Source organism: Tachypleus tridentatus, chromosome 3 (assembly GCF_004210375.1).
Source record: "Tachypleus tridentatus isolate NWPU-2018 chromosome 3, ASM421037v1, whole genome shotgun sequence".
NCBI classification, from domain to species: Eukaryota; Metazoa; Arthropoda; class Merostomata; order Xiphosura; family Limulidae; genus Tachypleus; species Tachypleus tridentatus.
In genome coordinates, this window is record NC_134827.1 from 93143217 (window position 1) to 93162915 (window position 19699).

The 19699-nt window shown below is 34.0% G+C and overlaps 1 protein-coding gene across 2 annotated transcripts in view; it reads left to right on the plus strand.

Annotated features, from left to right (window-relative positions):
• Positions 1 to 19699, plus strand: part of smg (sterile alpha motif domain containing protein 4 smaug) — a 117786-nt gene that overhangs the window by 45238 nt on the left and 52849 nt on the right. Inside the window, exon 1 of one of the 2 annotated variants that reach the window (XM_076495706.1) lies at positions 5 to 231. The exons of the other annotated variant lie outside the window; for it this stretch is intronic. The gene's annotated coding sequence lies outside the window, so the exon portion shown is untranslated. Of the gene's footprint in view, positions 1 to 4; positions 232 to 19699 lie in introns of those variants that run through there. 2 annotated transcript variants of the gene reach the window in all.

A 19699-nucleotide genomic window follows, 5' to 3' on the forward strand; every position in this document is an offset into this window, starting at 1 on the left:
GGCTCGTGTGCGTGCGTCACGAGAACACGAGCACCTCAAAGGCTAACAGGGCCTCGAAGATTGATAACAATGGCTCGTGGACACATTTGGCGGCACAGGATGCAGTTCACGAGCAGTTCAGGCCATGTAGTCCAAGAGTTGTGAGAATCAGTAGTACAGTAAATGTCAGTAATATGAAATGTACGGTATAACTAGTGGTAATAACACCAGGAAGTGTTTAATTGTCATGGGGTAAGTCTAGACTACATGTTATTGTTCATTATTGTGGAAGCTGTGGCGATTACTACAGTGATAAAACTTAATATTAAGCAGTAAGGAAGAGTAAGGATAAAAATAAACCGTTTGACACTTTGAATGAACAAATTGTTGCGTGAAAAGGAACGCACACTGAACACGCTTTTTGCATAGACTGGCAAGAAATGGGTAACTATGTTTAATGAGAGATTTGTCGGTGTATTGTACAAATAGTAAAGTTAATCAAAAGTAGGTGGCGATCGTGTAGAAACGATTAAAAATGGAGGCTTTTTTATTAATAAAATTAAAAGTTGAGCACGAAGTGGAATGAATGGGTAACTAATTAAGAAGGGTACAAAAGTTGAACCAACTTTAGTAAACAGTGAGGTGTGATGAACTCGTGCACTTGAATAAGTTGTGAGAAAAGTAAAATAGTGTTCATGTCTGAGGAAGGCTTTAGCAGAACAGAAAATAAAACCAATATCGTTACGTTATCTAGATAACAATCTTTCCTGAGACAAAGTATGTGCTAAGAACTTTTTTGCATGGTTTTTGTTTCTTAGTGACCTGTGATTTTTTAAGTCTTAACGTTCTTGATAAGATAACTACAAATGAAATGTGGAGGGTCATCATGAAATTGTTACTCATTTAGTAAAATCGAATGTTTTTCAAGCTGTATGCTGATGTCGACACTAACTTCAATTTTGGACGCTTGGAAGAAATATGGATCAGTACGTTTAACGAAGAAAAAAATATCTGTCTATGATGTTATTTTAATGCAGTTCATCAGACAACAAGGCTTAAAATAAAAATAACTCTAGGGCACATAACACTTTGAAGGGAGGGTAGAAGGTAATGAGGTAGGTGTCTTCAGAAAGAGCACCCACGCAGCAGCGGAAATAGTACGTAATCCACTGTGTATTATGCATTTGTGTGTCAAATTTCTTTGTTAGTGAAGGCCACTGTACTATTTTCAACAATAGTTTTGTGTTAACATAGCTTCCATTTGGGACTTTTGTGAAGAGTTGAGTATTATTTTAATAATTTATAGTTTGAGTTTGGCGAACAAGAGATTGAACTTTACAGTAGTCCTATGACTAAATGTAATTATATATCGAAATTAAAAGAAACTCTCCTAAATTTTATCCTGAGCATAGCTCTTCTTGATACCACTTCGTCAGCAAAAATGTTAGGCCTAACGTATGATTCAAAACTAACTTGGAGAAAAATACATATTCGAAATGACGATAAACGTATGGCAAAGAGCAAACTATCTCGAAAAGGTAACAAGCAAAAACACAGAAGCGTTCACAGAAAACATTAAAATTTATAAACAGTATATCAGACCAGTAAGAGTACATTGGCTAAGCGTAAAAATATGAAGGAATTAGAAATAAAACATAATCCAATACACTCCACGGTTTTCATTAACAAAACTCACAAACTCAGCATTTTTGCATAATTATGCAGACCTATTTACAATAAGACAGATTGCTTGCAGTGATACTTTAATAAAAAAAATATACATACAAAAATAGTAACAGAAATATCTATCATACATGATGTTGATAGGGTTAAGTGCCTCTCACCATTAAATATCTACGTTAGAAATAAGACCAACTGCACTAGACGTTAAAATTATTTAATCAAGAGTTAGATATCATCGTTGTATTTAAAAGGGTATTTTATGTATCATGTGAATCTCTTGGCGACAAGGGTAATTTGTGAATTTATACAACCGAAAGAAGTGAAACATTACGGCACTGCAAGAAGGGTTTGTGAATGTTTGTAACCAAATTAATAGTATAATTTAAATTACCCTAAATTCTACTAGCATTATATTCAAGGACACTACCCTGAAAATGTGAAGTTAAATAATTGTTAGAATAATATCAGTAGCATTTGATAGTTTTCAAATTATAATTAATTCAGGAGGGAAAAAGAAATTAAAATGAACCTGACCCTCCGTATTTTCAGTGATCTAAAACTCTGGTACCGTACGTGAGCAACTAGCTTCATGCAATAAAATTGTACTTAAGGATATGTATAATTACAACCATAAAATATTCAAGCTATAAACCAAAACACATTAACATTTTTTTTTCAATTAACAATTATTTTTTTAAAATACGCTACACCTTTTTTAATTTTTTTTAAAAAGGGGTTCTAGGGTACAAGCTACAACGTGGGATTATAAAATGTATTCTAGGTTTTGGAGGTGACTGCAGAAATTGGACCCACATTTTGGTGGGGATACACCGTCTATTAGTCTTTTTGTGGGTACTACTTCCGCAGTCACCTCCAAAACCTAGGATACATTTTATAATTCCACGTTGTAGCTTGTACCCTAGGATCCCTCTTTTTAATGTGCACCGTATTTTATTGAAAAACATCATGCTAATGTGATTTGGTTTATGGTTTGAATATTTTATAGTTATAATTATAGTTAATCAGAGGTAAGGATTTGCGGTTTTTAATGCAGTCCTTCTTCATGATATGGTTTATTTATAATATATCCGAACGCTGATCCCTCTCATCATATACTTTGGGGGTTCTAAGAGTGCATGCCAAGCTTGGTTGAAGTTAGTCAAAAGCTGTAATGTAAAAAAAATAAATTATCCCTAATTGTAAGTTTATTAGTACCTATGACCATCCTTTGGAATGTGTGTATTTATGAATATAAATGCCATTTGTCAGGAATTTAAAAAGTTTGCATGTGGAGTTACTGCAGCTTATTTCTATTAGTCTGCTTTATTTTGCATGTTAAACAGTATTATAGCTAATCTTAAATTATAATTTTATCTTTCAAATAAGCACATGAAAGAGGCATTGGAGTGTTTTTAAAATGTCCCTGTGCATGCATGGTTTATTTCAAGAACTCATTTGTTCCTCCTGAGAGATGCTACATGTAGGTGCATGCCAATTTTTTTTACTTTAACACAGTCGTCTGAACGTTAGTGTAAGTATGTTAACAAAGGAAAAGTAATTTTTTGTGTTTACCTTATCATGAGATACTCTAAACAAGATCACAAAGTAGAATTACTATGAACTTCAAGTTCTTACCTCTCAGGATCTATTCTGTGAAACATTCTTACATTCTAATAAAAACAAGAATGCAGAAATAATATAATTTCATTTTACTAAGTTCAGCTCTTCTGAATGAGGCCAGTTTCGGGGGAAGATACGTGACTTTTGTCACTAATCTTTGAGATAGTCGGAAGCATTTAATAGCTTTTTACTTAACTATGCATTTTTTTATACTATGCTTTCTTAGTTATGTTAATCAAAACCTATCAGTTGATAAAATTTTCTCAAACTTGTGATGAAAATATACCTATTTATTCTTTGATGATGAGAAACCCACTTTTAATAAAAAATAATCTCAGAACGGCTGGTATGGGTATTAACACTTATGACCTAGGAAGGTTGAAACATTCTCTGCTTATCAATAAAAATGTTAATATCCAAACCAGCCGTTCTGAGATGTATTTTATTTCAAATTGGTTTCTTTGCATCAAGAAATATATTTACAGAATTTTGATACAAACTTGGAAAACTGGTAGTTTTTAAAAATGAAATTTCATTTAAATTAATACGTTTATAATATATTAGTTCAACTTTGGCAAAGTGTATTTACATACTTGTTTGGTATAAAAATGAAATCGCTGTTCGATCAAACAAGGGTAACCTAGAAGTTGGCAAAGGGCGCTACTTTTTTCAGGCCTCAAAAGTACAAACGATGTGTACAGGTTGGCCACATGTAGCTTGCGCGAAACAAAATTGTGTTGCTTTAAATAAATATTAATTTGTATAGAAATACTTAAGTTCTTATGTTCTAATGCTTCTGTTTAAAGAGCGAAACAAAACGTATATCAATCAATTTCACTTGTAGAGATTATCAAACGGTTTTTTGGATAAGTTTACGACGTATTATTACAAAATAACATTTTGGAACAAGTTAACGATTTTACTACATTTGTTTTTCGAGATGATCAAAATTTGTAGAATAAAATTATCTTATTTTAACAATTTTTGACTAACTTTTAGATAACTAATATTTTGAAAACGTGACTTATCCACCCCTGTTCAACATGAGTTGATTACCGTATCTCTCCCGAAACGCGTTAGCAAATTGTTCTTCCTGTGACAAGATGGTTACTTTCCGTAATGACAAGTTTAATGAAATTTCTCTCCCTAGACAAACCCAACAAAACTTGCCCTTTTGCCTGTAGTATAAGAGATGGCATTTTCAAGCACTGTATTATATTCCGGTTTGCCAACAAGTTAAAAACGAAAAGGTATTATAAGGCTTAACTTTATTAACTACATTTCTACACACATCCTTGATCACCAGTATATTTTCTGTATATTGTTAATTAACAATTGACGTGAACATCAGATTGAAGTTTGAGATTCTGAATGAGACGTTAGGTGGCGATTGTTAAATTAGTAATTCATATACTTAATGTGAGGTATTTGCGTGAATATTTATTGACACGACAATAGGAAGGCTTAGTTGATAAACTTACTAGAAATATTGTTAAGACTACATCTACAAAAAATATGTCCTGTGTCTAAAGAACAATCGTTCACTATCATTGGTGTTTTTAAGTATGTATATCTGTGGTTTTTTTGGTGCTCAGCTTTATATGAAGGAATTCTGTGTAATTTCTCGGTTGATTAAGATAAATAATTAGCATTAGTTTAGTGAAATCGTATCTAATTGTACAAACAAGTAGAATTGTGTTTGAATCGGTTGTATTACACAACTTACTCCTATATTAATACCTTTTTTCGTTTATTAATTTCCACAGCTAATACGAGTCAAGTATCAGTCTTTACTTAAAAAACATCGATATGTATGTGAAATTATTAAAATCGTATTTAACAACAAACTCTTAAAAGCAGTCGCTTAAAAAAAAAAACATATTTGATGTTATAAATAGTTTCGGTTTCCCAAACCTTTGGTAATTCGTGGTTGAATATAAGCGAAACTCGTTAAAATAGCAAGGTGGCGTTACAAAGTTATCACTTCGGTCAAACTCCAGAAATTCGTGGTTGGATATAAGCTCAAATGAGTGAATTGTGAATTCTTATAGCTTAAAAATGCTAGTGATTAAAAACAAACTACGTAACAAACGGGCCAATTTTTGTAAGTAAATATTAGTTGTGGAAAAAAAAAACACCACTAGGTCGTACGAAACTTGTGGGTATGTTCAGTTGGTTTCATGTACCGGAAATTGTGAACCGGTAAGTAACTTGAGGTTGATGGAATCTATTTATGAAACTGTTAAATATACATCTAGTTCAAAATTATTCTCTTTTCTTTTTGTTCCACCACCAAAATGTTTACTTTCTTTAGAGGTGTATTTAACGATCCAGAATTATTATCGTATTTTGTTGGGTTCACGAACAAATTATTATTTCTTTTTCAAACTCTACAATAACATCAAGAAAATCAGTCACTGTATTTCATGTCCTTCCCGCTAAATATAAAATATTTCAAAGGGTCATAAACAACATTATCTTTTGATTTTGTTTAACTTCGTGATTGTTGCATAATTTAGAGCTGTGCTCCCAAGTACCTTAAAATTAAAACAAACAACCTTGGAAACCGTTGTTAAGGGCTTCCACCGGTGGTGTAATAGACAATTTAAGTAATAACCATCCTGAGGTCATTAACTGTCGTTGTAAAACAAAAAACAACAAAAACACACTAAGTTCAGACTACGTTGTGTACTAATATCTTTTGAACGATAATTTAGAATTAGAACTTTCTAGTAATACAGGACCTGCCGTTAACTGGTAGTCAGGGCGCTGACTCGCTATTTGTGGGTTGCGTTTTCTGATCCCATTACCGCTCATGCTCTTTCAGCTGTGGGTGTTGTAATGTGATGGTCAATTTTACTTTTCGCTTGTAAAAAGTAGCCTGAGAGTTAGTGTTGAGTGTCTTCCCTCTATCATTTCTACATGTGGGAAGGCTAGCACAATCGGCTCTCGAATAGCTTTACATGAAATTCAACAAACAAAAATTAACACATTTTGTGTTAATAATTATTTGAAAACGAGTTCTGCGATTTGGGGTAGTTCATTGCCCTTTGCAAAGGGACTTAGACCTATTTTCAATATGTACTAACTGAATGTCCGAAAGGCATGTTTATAGCCTCAGCTGTAAGTGCAAGGTTTAGAGATGTCTGCTGTTCCCACTGAATACAATTATTGCGGATATAGTTTGATGTGGTTACTGTCGAAAAAGAGGTCGTTGCACAATGTTACAAGCCAATCAAATGACAAGAAATCTGTGGAGTAAAAGTAAGATTTGTTGTTCTCATTGTAACAGTATTTAACATCATCCAATACTTCATTGAATTAGATATGCAAAAGATTTGCAAAGTAAAGAAAACTGTTGTTTTAAACAAATACGCGTTTGAATTATTATAATCGAACAGTATACAAGCATCAAGTAATTTTCACGTTATGAACACATCATGCAATTGTTTAGCATATATTTAGGTATCTCGTTCAAAACTCGCCAGGTTTTTAACTTGAGAAAGTAGTGTTAAAGTCGTAGAGCTGTAAAATTGAGTGAAATTATCCTTACAAAATTAAATATGTAAACTGCTTGACATATCCTGTTTTGAACTTTGCTGATGAGAGTAGTAAAAGTGGCTTTACGAGAGTTCGTAGTGGGCAATCTTTTGTATAATGCTAGTGTACTATTAAGTTATTGAAAGTAAATCAATATCTTCACAATTTTCATATTGAGAAATTGAGGTTCATTGAACTCTGGACAACCTCTTGGGGCGTTTCTAAGTTTCGTTTCCATGATAAACACAGAACCCTTTATTCTGTTTCCCAGGCCCCAAAATGTAGTTGCTTAAACCTTAGAAGTTTCTTAGACCAGGCAGACTGACATAAAATAGCCTGTTATTTGTCACGTGATGACGTCAATTAACGCCAATTCTGGTTTAACCAATAAAAGTTGAGGATTTAGATGATTCATTCTGGTTTAAATGACATGTTCAGTTTATTTCGTTTCGAATATTCTTCTGTACAAGTGAAGTGTTTTTGGTGTTTTTTTGCTGTTTATTGAACATATGTACCAGGAGAAACAAGTGTTTCCAGTAACGTGGGCGAAAATTAAATGTCTTTATTCTCACTTTCTGGAGAAACGCATCTTTCTCATGTACTGTTTGTCTTTACAAACGATAGAAATGTTTGTATATTAGAGTTCCGAAGCTAATCTGTACCAAATATAACAGCGCCGAATAATGTTTTAATTTAGGGCCAGGAAGTTTTTACTTTTTTATTAAACGTATATATAAGTTAATCGACATGAAATAACTAATGTAGGTGTTTCATTTGAGGTTGAAAATTACTTATGTTAAAAAAACAAACAAACCTAGTTTTCTGTTGAAAAATGGTCTTGCCAACATATCGATCAGGATAGTGACCGTATAGGAACAGACTGGTACATCGCTGTAGGTTTTTACGTATACAATAGTAATTACTATTCATCCCAAACCGTATTGCAAAGATGTTACACCTTTTAATCACCGAGGAGGTTAAAAAGAAAACATTCACCTATATTTGGTAGATTTGTTGATCCAAAGTTGATAGTAGGTTCTCACCTAGTGACTGTACGTGCGTTGCGTTTGATTTGTTTTTTTTTTTACGTGGAAACCCAAAATGGAGTCGATACCCTCTCTCAGTGTCGAAGCTGTAGGCTATCATTGCGTCAACGTTGATGAAAAAATGTTCTTTTCTGGTTGTGCTTAAAAAAAAAGTTTGAAATCAAACCGTTGGTAGTTTATCCAAGTATGAACTGGTGTGTTACGAGTAACAAGTGTCAGTTTCTGTTCTTATGTATAGTTGGCCTGGCATGGCCTAGCGCGTTAAGGCGTGCGCTTCGTAATCTGAGGGTCGCGGGTTCGCGCCCGAGTCGCGCCAAACATGCTCGCCCTCCCAGCCGTGGGGGCGTTATAAAGTGAGGGTCAATCGCACTATTCGTTAGTAAAAGAGTAGCCCAAGAGTTGGCGGTGGGTGGTGATGACTAGCTGCCTTCCCTCTAGTCTTACACTGCTAAATTAGGGACGGCAAGCACAGATAGCCCTCGAGTAGCTTTGTGCGAAATTCCAAAACAAACTTATGTACAGTTAAATAAAAGGGACATTTTAACCATCACGCCATTTACAGTTAGAAAGTGGTCAAAATGAGTTAACTATGACTTAGAATGCGTTACTTTCCCTATTATTCACCTTTTTGTTAGGTATACTGTTAGAACTTATTTGAATCTCGTTGGCTGGGTCTGATGGGACAGTTTTTAAACAAGTTTTAAAAAAAATTGAAAGAATAAGATATGTTAATATAAATTTTTGCACTATTTGTTATATTATTCAGCTTTTGCTTTTAAAAAAATCCTTAGAAAATATTGTAGTTTTGTTTAGTTTGTATAATCGTGACGAAATCTGCCTTCACAGGTGGTACAATGGATGGCCTTGACCGACTTATCAAGGTTGTAAGGTGGGCTAGTTAAACGCCTCTTACGGAAGAAGCAGAGGAATTGGTTTCGTGCACCATTGAATGTTTTCATTGTTATATTGATTGTTGGTTTTATTTCAAAAGGGGTTTGTGCGCAAGAGTACAAATGCAAATTTGATTTTTCCTCGTTTACCGTGTGAAAAACTGCTATAAACGGAAAATCAAAATAGCTTGCTCTCGGCGATCATTCTACTACAAGACACTAATATCCTCTTGAATAACATTCGGTTATGAATTGTAAAATGTATTTCTGGTATTAAATTTTTTTTTAAAGCTTGCATACAAGTAGATGTTCATACCACGCTTTTGGACGCTGCACTTTTCACAGTAATATATAAAACTGTTATCTCTGCTGATAATAGTTCAATGTTACACATTCCTCCTGGGTGAAAACCAAAAATAACGTTATTGACATTCTCATTAGTAGAGTTAATTCCATAATTAACGTGTATGTGCCGGTTCTCAAAATATTAGTGTACTTTTGGAGTGTTTTCTACGACATAAACTATTGTATACAAGTGACTGGAATAATTTGACTGTAAAAAAAAAAAAAAAAAAGAAAGAAAGAAGAAAAAAATGTTTGTTACTTTTACATTTGTCAAAGTATATTAGTTTCACGACAGTTCTGTTTATTCTAAAGTCTGTATTGATAAACAGAATGCTCACTCATTTCGGTGTTGTATGGTAGATACGTTTGACTAGAAAATACGAATTTAACAATTTTGTGGAAAACGAGTGCATGAAGTTTAGACATCAGCATTTACGTAATAACGTAAGCCCTAGTGTGTCTTGTATTATTGAACTTGCATGGCGTGGTGATTGGTGCGTACGAATCTGCGGGTCGCGGGATCGAAACCTGACATCGAATGTGCTCGCATTTTCAGGTGTAGAGGTGTTGTAGTGTGACGGTCAATCCCATTATTCGTTGGTAAGAGTGCAACCAATTCATTGGTTACAATAAAAGTGTAACCAAATTATAGCCCATGAGTTGGCGGTGGCTAGCTGCCTTCCCTTTAGTCTTACACTGCTAAATTAGGGAAGGACAGCGCAGATAGCCCTCATGTAGGTTTGCGCGAAATTCAAAACAAACCAAAACCTTAACATTACGATAACTATACTTTCCTTTCCTGTGAAGATGTTTTATTTTTAGTTTGTAACTACACAGCTAGGGCAGTAACATTGATTTCTGTCGGTGGACTCGATAGATAGTTCGATGTGGTTTTACTATAAGAAAGCGCACACGCACAGTCACATCGACAGATTCTTGTTCAGAAAACGTCTGTTTTATTTTTATTCGAATGCAGTTTATTTTTCAACAAGTGTAATTCTACTTTTACAGTAACCAGGATGTGACCGCTGTTTCTTGCGTACGTGTGAGCTTTAAGTTACCGTGGGTTGGGGCGTATGAAAAGTGCCATCTACGACATGACTGTTTTATAAAAAAAAATAAAATACCGTCACATTTACGTTTTATTAAACCACAGGTTTACGAAATGTTTTAACTTGTATTTAAAATACAATCTGTATAGGAGGGAAACGTATAACTGCGACTGAAATCAATGTATGTAGTTATAACATCATGAGATTCGGTTTTCGAGTATAGTAAAGTTAATTTGACTAATGGAAACTCTAAATTTAGTATTATTTCAAACCTCACGATTTAATATCCAGTTGCTACACAATTATGTATCAACCAAGTGTTAGCTGCACAAAGAAGACAAACCACCGCTTGGGGGCCGTGAATTAATAGAAAAACAACATTCAAATATGCTAATTTTTTTTCCTTCTCTCGCAAAATGTAACAACGAATGTTGTTAATCTCTTGAGTATCATATAATCGCCACGTTTGAACTTTAATAAATAAACTGAATTAGAAGAATGTCTCAACATCCATTAGATTGTGATGTGCAGATGTTTATCGTAACCGATTAGCTGATTCTGGAAGAATTTCGCTTCCGTTTACGCGATTGTGAGAAACGTGTAATTTGTTATAACAAGAAGTAGGCAGACTATACGACAAATAAACTAACTCTTCCTACTCTTGTGGTTTCCCTAAATGACGTATTAGTTTATTTCTTGTGAAGGAAGGTAATAAATGTATCGGAAACGCCAGCACCATCTGTCAGTGCGGATTAATGGCGATCAAAACGGCTTCTTAATTAATCATTTTAAGAAACTGAAAAATTTCTCCCCCCCCCAAAAAAAAAAATCGGAATGTTCATAGAATGAAAAGCATGATATTTATATTTGTTTTAAAATAGTGATGTTATGTACAGGTTGTCAGAGTACAGTATTTTACACCTTGTAAGACGCTACATCGTTGAAGACGCCCCAATATTGGAAAGACAATTCGAAGATAAATATTTTGACTCGATAACAAACACCTTCATACAGCCTTGACTTTTTGTTCAACCTCCTGAGTAAATGCAGCCAAATATATCATTTTTTGAAGCTTAACTAGTAACGAAACATACGAATTAGTCATGATATGATCAAGCATTTCTTTCTATAAGGATGATGAAATTATTGTATGAAAGTTATATATATATATATTGTAATAAGAAAAGCATATAAAAACAAATGTTTTATTTTGTGTTAGTACACCGGTTCTATTTAATATTTAGATTAAATTTCATATTGAAATTAAAGATTTTATTAAAATGTCCTATACGTGATTATCAGTAAATAATATAGAAAATAAAGTTTATTACCAGAAGGTTTTTATTACCTTCTTACCAATATATAACTTATAAGCAATATCAATTTGTCAGTATTTCAGAAGAAAGTTCCTCTCAGTAAAGAAACACTAGAGCGGACGCGTTATCTAATTGTAGCACATCATTCATCCTGTTATTGAAATAATCGAATTAAGGAAGAATCTATTATGGTCAGAAAGCAAGTCTTTTGAGATAATATCTTTATAAGCTAAAGCCTTTAGTTCATGCTGATGCATTTACTCTAAACGAATGAATCTGAAGTCAGTCTAAACTGTTAAAACTTGGTAAGTTGATGGTTCGCATATTTATTAGCTGGATAACTTAGGACGGGGCGGTGATGGCAAAATGCGTCTTTTGGTTACAAGTGGACTTGCGCCACTAAGGGGAGACATGAACTTGGATTTTATTTTTCCTGAATTTTATCAGTGGAGCATCCCCAAAAAAAATTCATTATTATTTAGTAAACGCTGCTATAAAAATAAACTTCCTCGCAATAATATTTAATATCAGTAAAACTTATTTCGCAGAAACGCAAGGCAAAAAATCAACTAGCCCTAGATCCACATTCAGAACCCAACATTTACTTCAGTAGCAGTTACTCAAAATTCAGCATGATTTAAGGTTGTAAATGCCCAAAATTCCTGTAAATCTATCGAACTAAGCCTTTTTTTAAACAGATGTTTGAACCATGTAGTTAAGCTCTAATTCTGAGCTTTCAGATCCGTATCAGCAGATACTAACACCTCAACTTATTCTCGGTAAATGAATGTTCAGAAGTTTAACACACGTGCATAAGAAGCTGATTCACTGAAGTACTTCAAAACTGTCATTGAACACATTGTTAGGATGACGCAAGTAATTCAGCTGTTTTATGTAATACTACCAACTTTCGTGTGAACCCAATTTGTGATGTGAAAAAAATTTTATACCTGTATCAAACGCAAGGCGTTATTGATAGTGGATCGCAGAGTCCCATTATTTACCTTCATTTCTGTAAAATCGTGATCCACACTCGTGGTCGTAGATGCTATTAACTTGTCCGTAAGCTAAAACTTAGCGACATGTATAGTAAAGCCGTTATAAAGCTTTGTGCTAACTTCCACTACGACCGATTAACGTTGTCCAGTAAATTAAACTGTAATTTTGTCTGATACTCGTGTTCGTTAGAAAGTGTCGTCAGTTTTAAACTGTTGGATGGACACATCATGATAATCACTTCAGATTCACTGTTTGGCTTTGTCAGTTAAGTGCTTTCAAAAACTGAAATTATATTTTGTCAGTGACGGGTATTCACAAATGTTTTTAAAAGCGCCTTATTTAAAATTATTTTGACCATGTCAATTTGTATTGGTGTCTAATATTCGGAAATTTATTGTATTAAGGAAGTTTTGGAGTTATTTTCATTGAAATAGTTTATTTGTACGTGTTACTTAATAGGCTTAAAGTAATGAAGAGTGTAACGGATGTCTCGTGACCATCAGTGTAGTCGAATTGTTACGGCAGATAGAGTAAAGTGAACGGAAGTGCCGTAGGAAGCAATTTTAGTGGTCAGTCCACTTCCATTTCCGGGGTAGTCTGTAGAAACCTTTTGAAAATGTAATGTTATAAGATTGAATCTTTAGCAATTCTAACTAAACATACTGCATACACACAACATGTATTGAATTAAAAAAACAAGCAAGTCTTAATATGCAAGTTGCAGCTATACATGTTCTGCAAAAGTGGCCAGGCCATGACCTGACTGGCCTTACCACTTCCTGTGACTTTGCATAGGGTTGAAAGTATGTTATATTAGCTCTACTGCTGGAACTAACATTAATGTAATTAAGGTTTCCATTATTTAGTAAATTTGTAAATTGTCTTTCGAAAATAAAACTAAATTTTGTTTTCATTATCACGTCTAAAGCGATTATAAAGATTCCAGCAAATGGTAGTTCTTTATGCTATAGGCGTAGTAGTAGTTTATTTTTAACTCTTTACCCTTGGCCCAGCATGGCCATGTGGTTAAGGCACTCGTTGTAATCCGAGGGTCGCAGGTTCGAATCCGTGTCACACCAAACATACTTGCCTTTTCAGCCGTGTGTGCGTTATAATGTGATGGTCAATCCCACTATTCGTTGGCGGTGGGTGGTGATGAGCTGCCTTCTCTCTAGTTTTACACTGCTACATTAGGGACGGCTAGTGCAGAGAGCCCTCGTGTAGATGTGCGCGAAATTCAAAACCAAACCCTATTTAACTATATTCTTTCTTACAGTTCTCTTCTGATTATGATGAGATTTATTTCCTACTATGAAATTGTTTATGCAGAAAGTTTTATCGTCAAATCTGATAAATGAGATCGACTTGTTTTTTACCTGGTTAAAGACCAATAGATGGCGCTTAGAACCAGTTTCTTTAATGTTTAAGAAGTGACGCTTTTACAGTATTTTAAAAGTGGGTTTATCTCTAAAGCAGTTGCTTAACTAATTATGCTCGTATCCATATCTTTTTGGTATTTAGACCTTTTTTAGCTAGAATTTTAAGTTTACATTTGAAGATAAGCATGTTTTTGTTTTTTATGAATGAGAACTACTATGGTAATCAGTTACAAACATGAGTAGCTGTGATCATGAAAGCTCTTTATTTAAAAGATAATTAAGCATATGTAACGTGTAGTTTAACCGGTTCACTACAGGTCTACCGAAACGGGAAGCGAAGTTTGATTTCACAAGTAAGATTAATGCTAAAAAGCAATGTATTTATACGTTCATTACAATGCTATGATGAAGCTTCTAGGCGAAACGTTAAATGAAATTTTATTATCTATAAAATAAAGGTCGTTTGTTTTTAACTTTCTGATTAATTCTATATAAAACTTCAATAGTCGGTTATTGTTTTACTTCAGTGTACCTAGTGCAGAGTGCTGTATCCTGGATGGTTTGTAAATGGGGGGGGGGAATATCTTTTAGCTAAATAAAATATTTAAATTCCGACGTTTCGTTTTTGCATCTTTGTTAAAGGTTGTAGCTAATAATATTTTGCTCTTCGAGTTTCGCCATCACGGAGTTGAAACTGCCTCTTCAAGAGCTCTGATACTCGATAAACCCAAAACTTCAGAATGTACATATTTTATTTTTTTATATCGGTCATTTTATTCACCAGACGAACAACCGATATAAAACACGTGGGCATGAGAACGGGAATATATTTTGAAAAACAGAATTTATCTGTATACTTGAAAATAAAACTATTGGCTCACTTCAATGACTTGTTGGATCGTTATACGAAAATACCTGCTATCGTGAAGGGCTGTGGAGTTTGTTGTACTTGCATGAATGCCTAGTTGTTAACGTAAATATCAATGTTTTTTGATATTGTGTATATATAATTTGCAGTATTTCGATACGTTCGTAGCATGAATCGAGAAAAATAGTGCACTCCATTTAAGTTAATAAACGCGTGTAGTGTTATCTTAACATTTGCAGTAGTTTGTGTGTGTGTGTGTTGAGAATTCTGGATGTGTATCAAGTTTGTATACGTTAAAGTCGGAAGGATTAGGAGAGGGTCGGTGAGTCACGGTTCTGAAAACGATAGAGTATTGTAATAGGTCTTCAGGAGAGGTTTATATAGCTGCTACACACAAGTGGGCAGAGCACTCTTAGTTTTACATATTACTGCATCTAAGTTCTGTTACGTATGCGAAGGCACTGGTTGACCTAATATGGGAGAAGAAAATGTAGAATGTCATTTTTACATATGATGTCTTAAATATTGGTGGACAGTTTCCGGCCAAATCTAATCTGTGAAAAATGATCGGTTGCGACAGTAAGGAAAATTCGAGTATAAGGTTTTATATTGGCTTGAGTGTGAAAAATCTTTTCATTCCGTTTAGACTTGTGCAAAACTAGTATCAAAGGAAAGTGGCAACAGTAGTAACCTCTGAACAATAAAAAATTAAGATGAATTAGTTTATTGTTTATTTTATCATAATGTTTTTAATGTATCAATAGTAGTCCACGAAAGTCATATGGTTACAATGAAAAATTTGCAGTGAAATGAAAATCATCTTATACAATCCTGTTTTGAAACAGCGTGACTTGATGTTTGAAAATCATCTTATGCAATGTTTTGAAACAGCGTGACTTGGTGTTTACGCTGCTAGGATGCGAATCGAAAAGTCCAAAGTTCGAACCTGATGGTATTACAGCCGTAAGCTGGTTAAAAAACAACGGTCTTCTTAGTTCAGAGAGACAAACAAAAGCTCTGTGGCTGCGGATACTTCTGCTCGCTTTCCACTGTCGCTAATTAGGAGTTCAAAATTAAGAGTGGTATTACAGAACCACATAGAAGTCTCAAATATTGTCTTGCGCTGTCTCAGGTTGACTATTCTAAAACCTATTTGTTTCAGCCATGAAAGTAGCGTTTTTGTAACCCCACAGTTGTTTTTGTTGGAGAAAAGACGTATTGCTACATTTTAAAGCACTATGCATATGTTATTTCGTATTTTGAAACAATTTTATTTGTGTATACTTTCTTTTAATTATAAATATTTTTTGTGTGATAGATTGTTTGTTAGTTTAGTTTCCGAATGAATAAAGTCAGTTCAACGCATAGACTGAATTATCGTTCACTTACCTTTATGAAATGTTTAAAAACCAAACCACCAACCAACAACAAAACTACTGCCATACGGCGAAAAATGTATGTTGGCTGGCCAGCCTGTAGTTTCATTCAGGTATGTAACACATCACATTTTTATGCATCTGTGGAATGGACTTCAATGAACTGCAGTTGCCTGTTTGTCGACGTTTCGGCTTCCATACTGAGACTTTTTTTTCAGTATTTTTATCTTAAAATCATCATGGAAGGTGTTGTTAGTGTTTTTATAATGCACTTTGAGCATTACACAGATTAAACATAAGATATGTAAACACAAGATGATACGACTTTGGGTAAACTTGGGTATACTAAGCAAGTGCAACATGGAATTTGGCTTCTATAAACATGTTTAATTTTTTTACTCGCACCTTTTTTGAGTAAATACTAAATTTAGCCGAGTGACCTCGAACATTATTGTCATTTATAACGACGTGTAACTTGTGTTCCTTTGGTATCTTGTTTGTTTTTATAATTGTATTCGTGCTTCAAAAACTGTATATAGTTTTGAGATAACTTGGTATTCTTTGTGTTTATATGCTATGAAAGGAAACTAAGTAGTTTGTTAGGTTCTTTCCATTCACCTCTGTACCATGTCCAGTAGTTTGTCCAGATATCTGAAAGTTGTCATGATAATCACACCATATTACCAATGGATCAGTTTATAGTTAAAATGAAATGAACCGGTTTCGTTATCGCATTAAAAAGTAGATCAGTCAACCCTCAGTGGTTAATGACATCTGAACTCGCTGATTGTACCAGCGCTGTTTCCTGTACCGGCAGCTTTAAGTTTAGGAAACACTGAACCAGATTGTGGCAGAGCAAGTTCGTTCTGGCCCCGTTAGAGGGCGAAGACATATCTATTGCCGGTTTAATCCTAACACTATTTATGGATTGCGATTCTATCGTTGAAATTAACTTACTTTTTCTGCGTTTTCTCTCTTGCTACGTTTTCATTCGTTTCAAATATAAAAACTGAGTTAAACTTGTAAATAAATTTTGATATTTATGTTCATGTGGTCGATGGAAGGTAAAAATTTTGGAAATGTTGTTGCACTGTTTATCATGTAGAGGTCACCGTTTTACGAACTTCATTATTCAACAGTTTACAACGCTATTAATTTGCTTTAGTTTCTGTTCTGTTCGTATATTCGTGCTTCAAGTGACTCAATGTGTAGTGCGTATTTACAAATTTTAAATGTAGTTTTATAATTAATTGCAGGCTGTAGAAATAATACAAAAGTGATTTATAAACTAGCCAAATTACAACGTATTTTTATGTAATGAATACTTCAACATTCTGTATTTGTTTTCATTGAAGATATTTGTTGTTGATCAAATATTCCAATAAACTGAAGGAGATAGAGATACCAAGAAGGAAGTGCTTTCTTTGTATCTAGTGGCTTTCACTAACAAAGTGGGATTTTTTTTTTAATATACCGTTTCAGTTACAAGAATAAATACTTGTCTCACTATTTAGTAACTTTGAATGGAAAAATGCATTTTTTTCTCACTATATATGTAATATAATATAATATAATATAATAAATATATATATGTCTTTACAAATTCACTACCCAGGTTCATGGCTTTTATTTTGCATCAGAACCTGTAAAGGCACGACGGCAGTAATGTTGTACGCCATATTGTTTGTCGTTTCTTGTGTCACGTGCTTAACTTGAGGTTACTTGGCTAAAGTTCACAATCTTGGTACCATATGCACGTCCTTGTAAGACCTGGTATATATTTCTTGTAAACATGTTCTGTTTAACATTGAACATCTTATCACATCCAGGAAAGGTAAATAATAAAATAAAAATATAAACCAATTCTGTGGTAGATAAGTGTTAAAACCAACAAAACAAAGTCGTTACGATAAGAGAACTCTGCTTAATTTACTTTTGTATTTGGAAAACGTTTTTGATTGTATTTAGCATACATTCGTGAAAGTTATTTCCATTAACCAGTGCTAGAGATTGTTCAATAAATAGTCACCATTAGTGCCGTACTTTTTTCGTACAGCTCTTTGCTTATAATTGTTGTTATTAATTAAAAATCATTAAATCATAATTAGATCCGACGTGACAGAAATTTGTTTTCTGGATTGTTAGGTTAAGAGTTTAGTGAAACCATTGTTCATGATGCAGTCATGGGAGACTTCTCCACAATATTACTACAGTCGACGTACGATTTAGGGCGTTTCTTACGTGCGCCACCTACTTTTTTTTTTTTTACAATTATGGAAATAACGCGTAATAGGCGTTCCAGTTCCAGCTAGAACCACCATTTTAATAAACATCAAACAAATGTCTGGAGGTAATGACTTGCAGTAAGACCAGATTACAAAAGTGAAGGCAAAATGTTTTTAGCTCTACTTTCGAAATACGTATTGCGTGATATTTTTACTCAACTGGTTTTAATTGGTGGCAGTAGTGGTATAAAGTAAAGTAAGTTTTTAATATGCTATATATAAACTTTTTGTGTGAAATAAATATGGCGGTATATCTTTATTTCTCATGGCAGTTAAATTACGTTTTTATTTCATCGCTTAGATGTTTATTGCTGAAATTATTGAATTTAAGCAGTAACAATTTTAAAATTCATAGAACGCTAAAACGTTTATTACTTTATAAAAGGCTTGGCATGGCTAGATGGTTAGGGCGCTCGACTCGCAGTCTAAGGATCGTGGGCTCAAATCCCCGTCGCACCAAAACATGTTCGCTCTTTCAGCCGTGAGGGCGTCATCATGTTACGGTCAATCCCACTATTCGTTAGTAAAAACGTAGTCTCAAGACTTAGCGATGACTGGTGATGACAACCTGCCTTCCCTCTAGTCTTGCATTACTAAAATAGGGGGCGACTAGCGCAAATATAGCTTTGCGCGAAATTTAAAACAAATCAAACCAAATCATTACTTTAGTGTTTCGTCGTCAGCTTTTAGTGCGATTAGATGCATTCAACAAATTTGTATTATCTTAAGACATTCCGTTTAATCATAATAGTAATGAGTGCCGGTCTCCATCTACCTCACGTTCTGGGTAATAGGATTTCTGAGTTGGTGTTCTTTTGGGGGTTTTAAACGAAAAATTTAGTATAAAAAAAATGAATTAATATTAGAACCTATTTTAATCACTACATAATATACAGTCGACGTTACAGTTGAGGTAATAAGTTATTGAACTGTTCCTGACAATTATAGGTAGAAGACTTTAACGATTTACAGTACAGATAGTTTATATTTAAGCATACCGCTATACAAAGCTAAGGTAGACTATACATGAGGTAAGAAAATATCTTGAACTATGACTGTTGTCATTTGTGTAAATCATTCTATCATAACTCATCTACAGAAATTACTCAGACTCCAAATGAGTTTTTGTTGGACTTGTGATTATTAACAAATTGAACAAGGCTTTGACAACTGTTTCAATACTGACACGTTAGACTATGGAAGATTTCGTTTTAGTTACAGCTGCCGTTGATGTTTCTCAGGAGCAGCAGTTTTGTCTCGACTACAAAACGGGGTGGGGGTGTGTGAACATTATTATAACAAGAAAATGAATACATAAGCT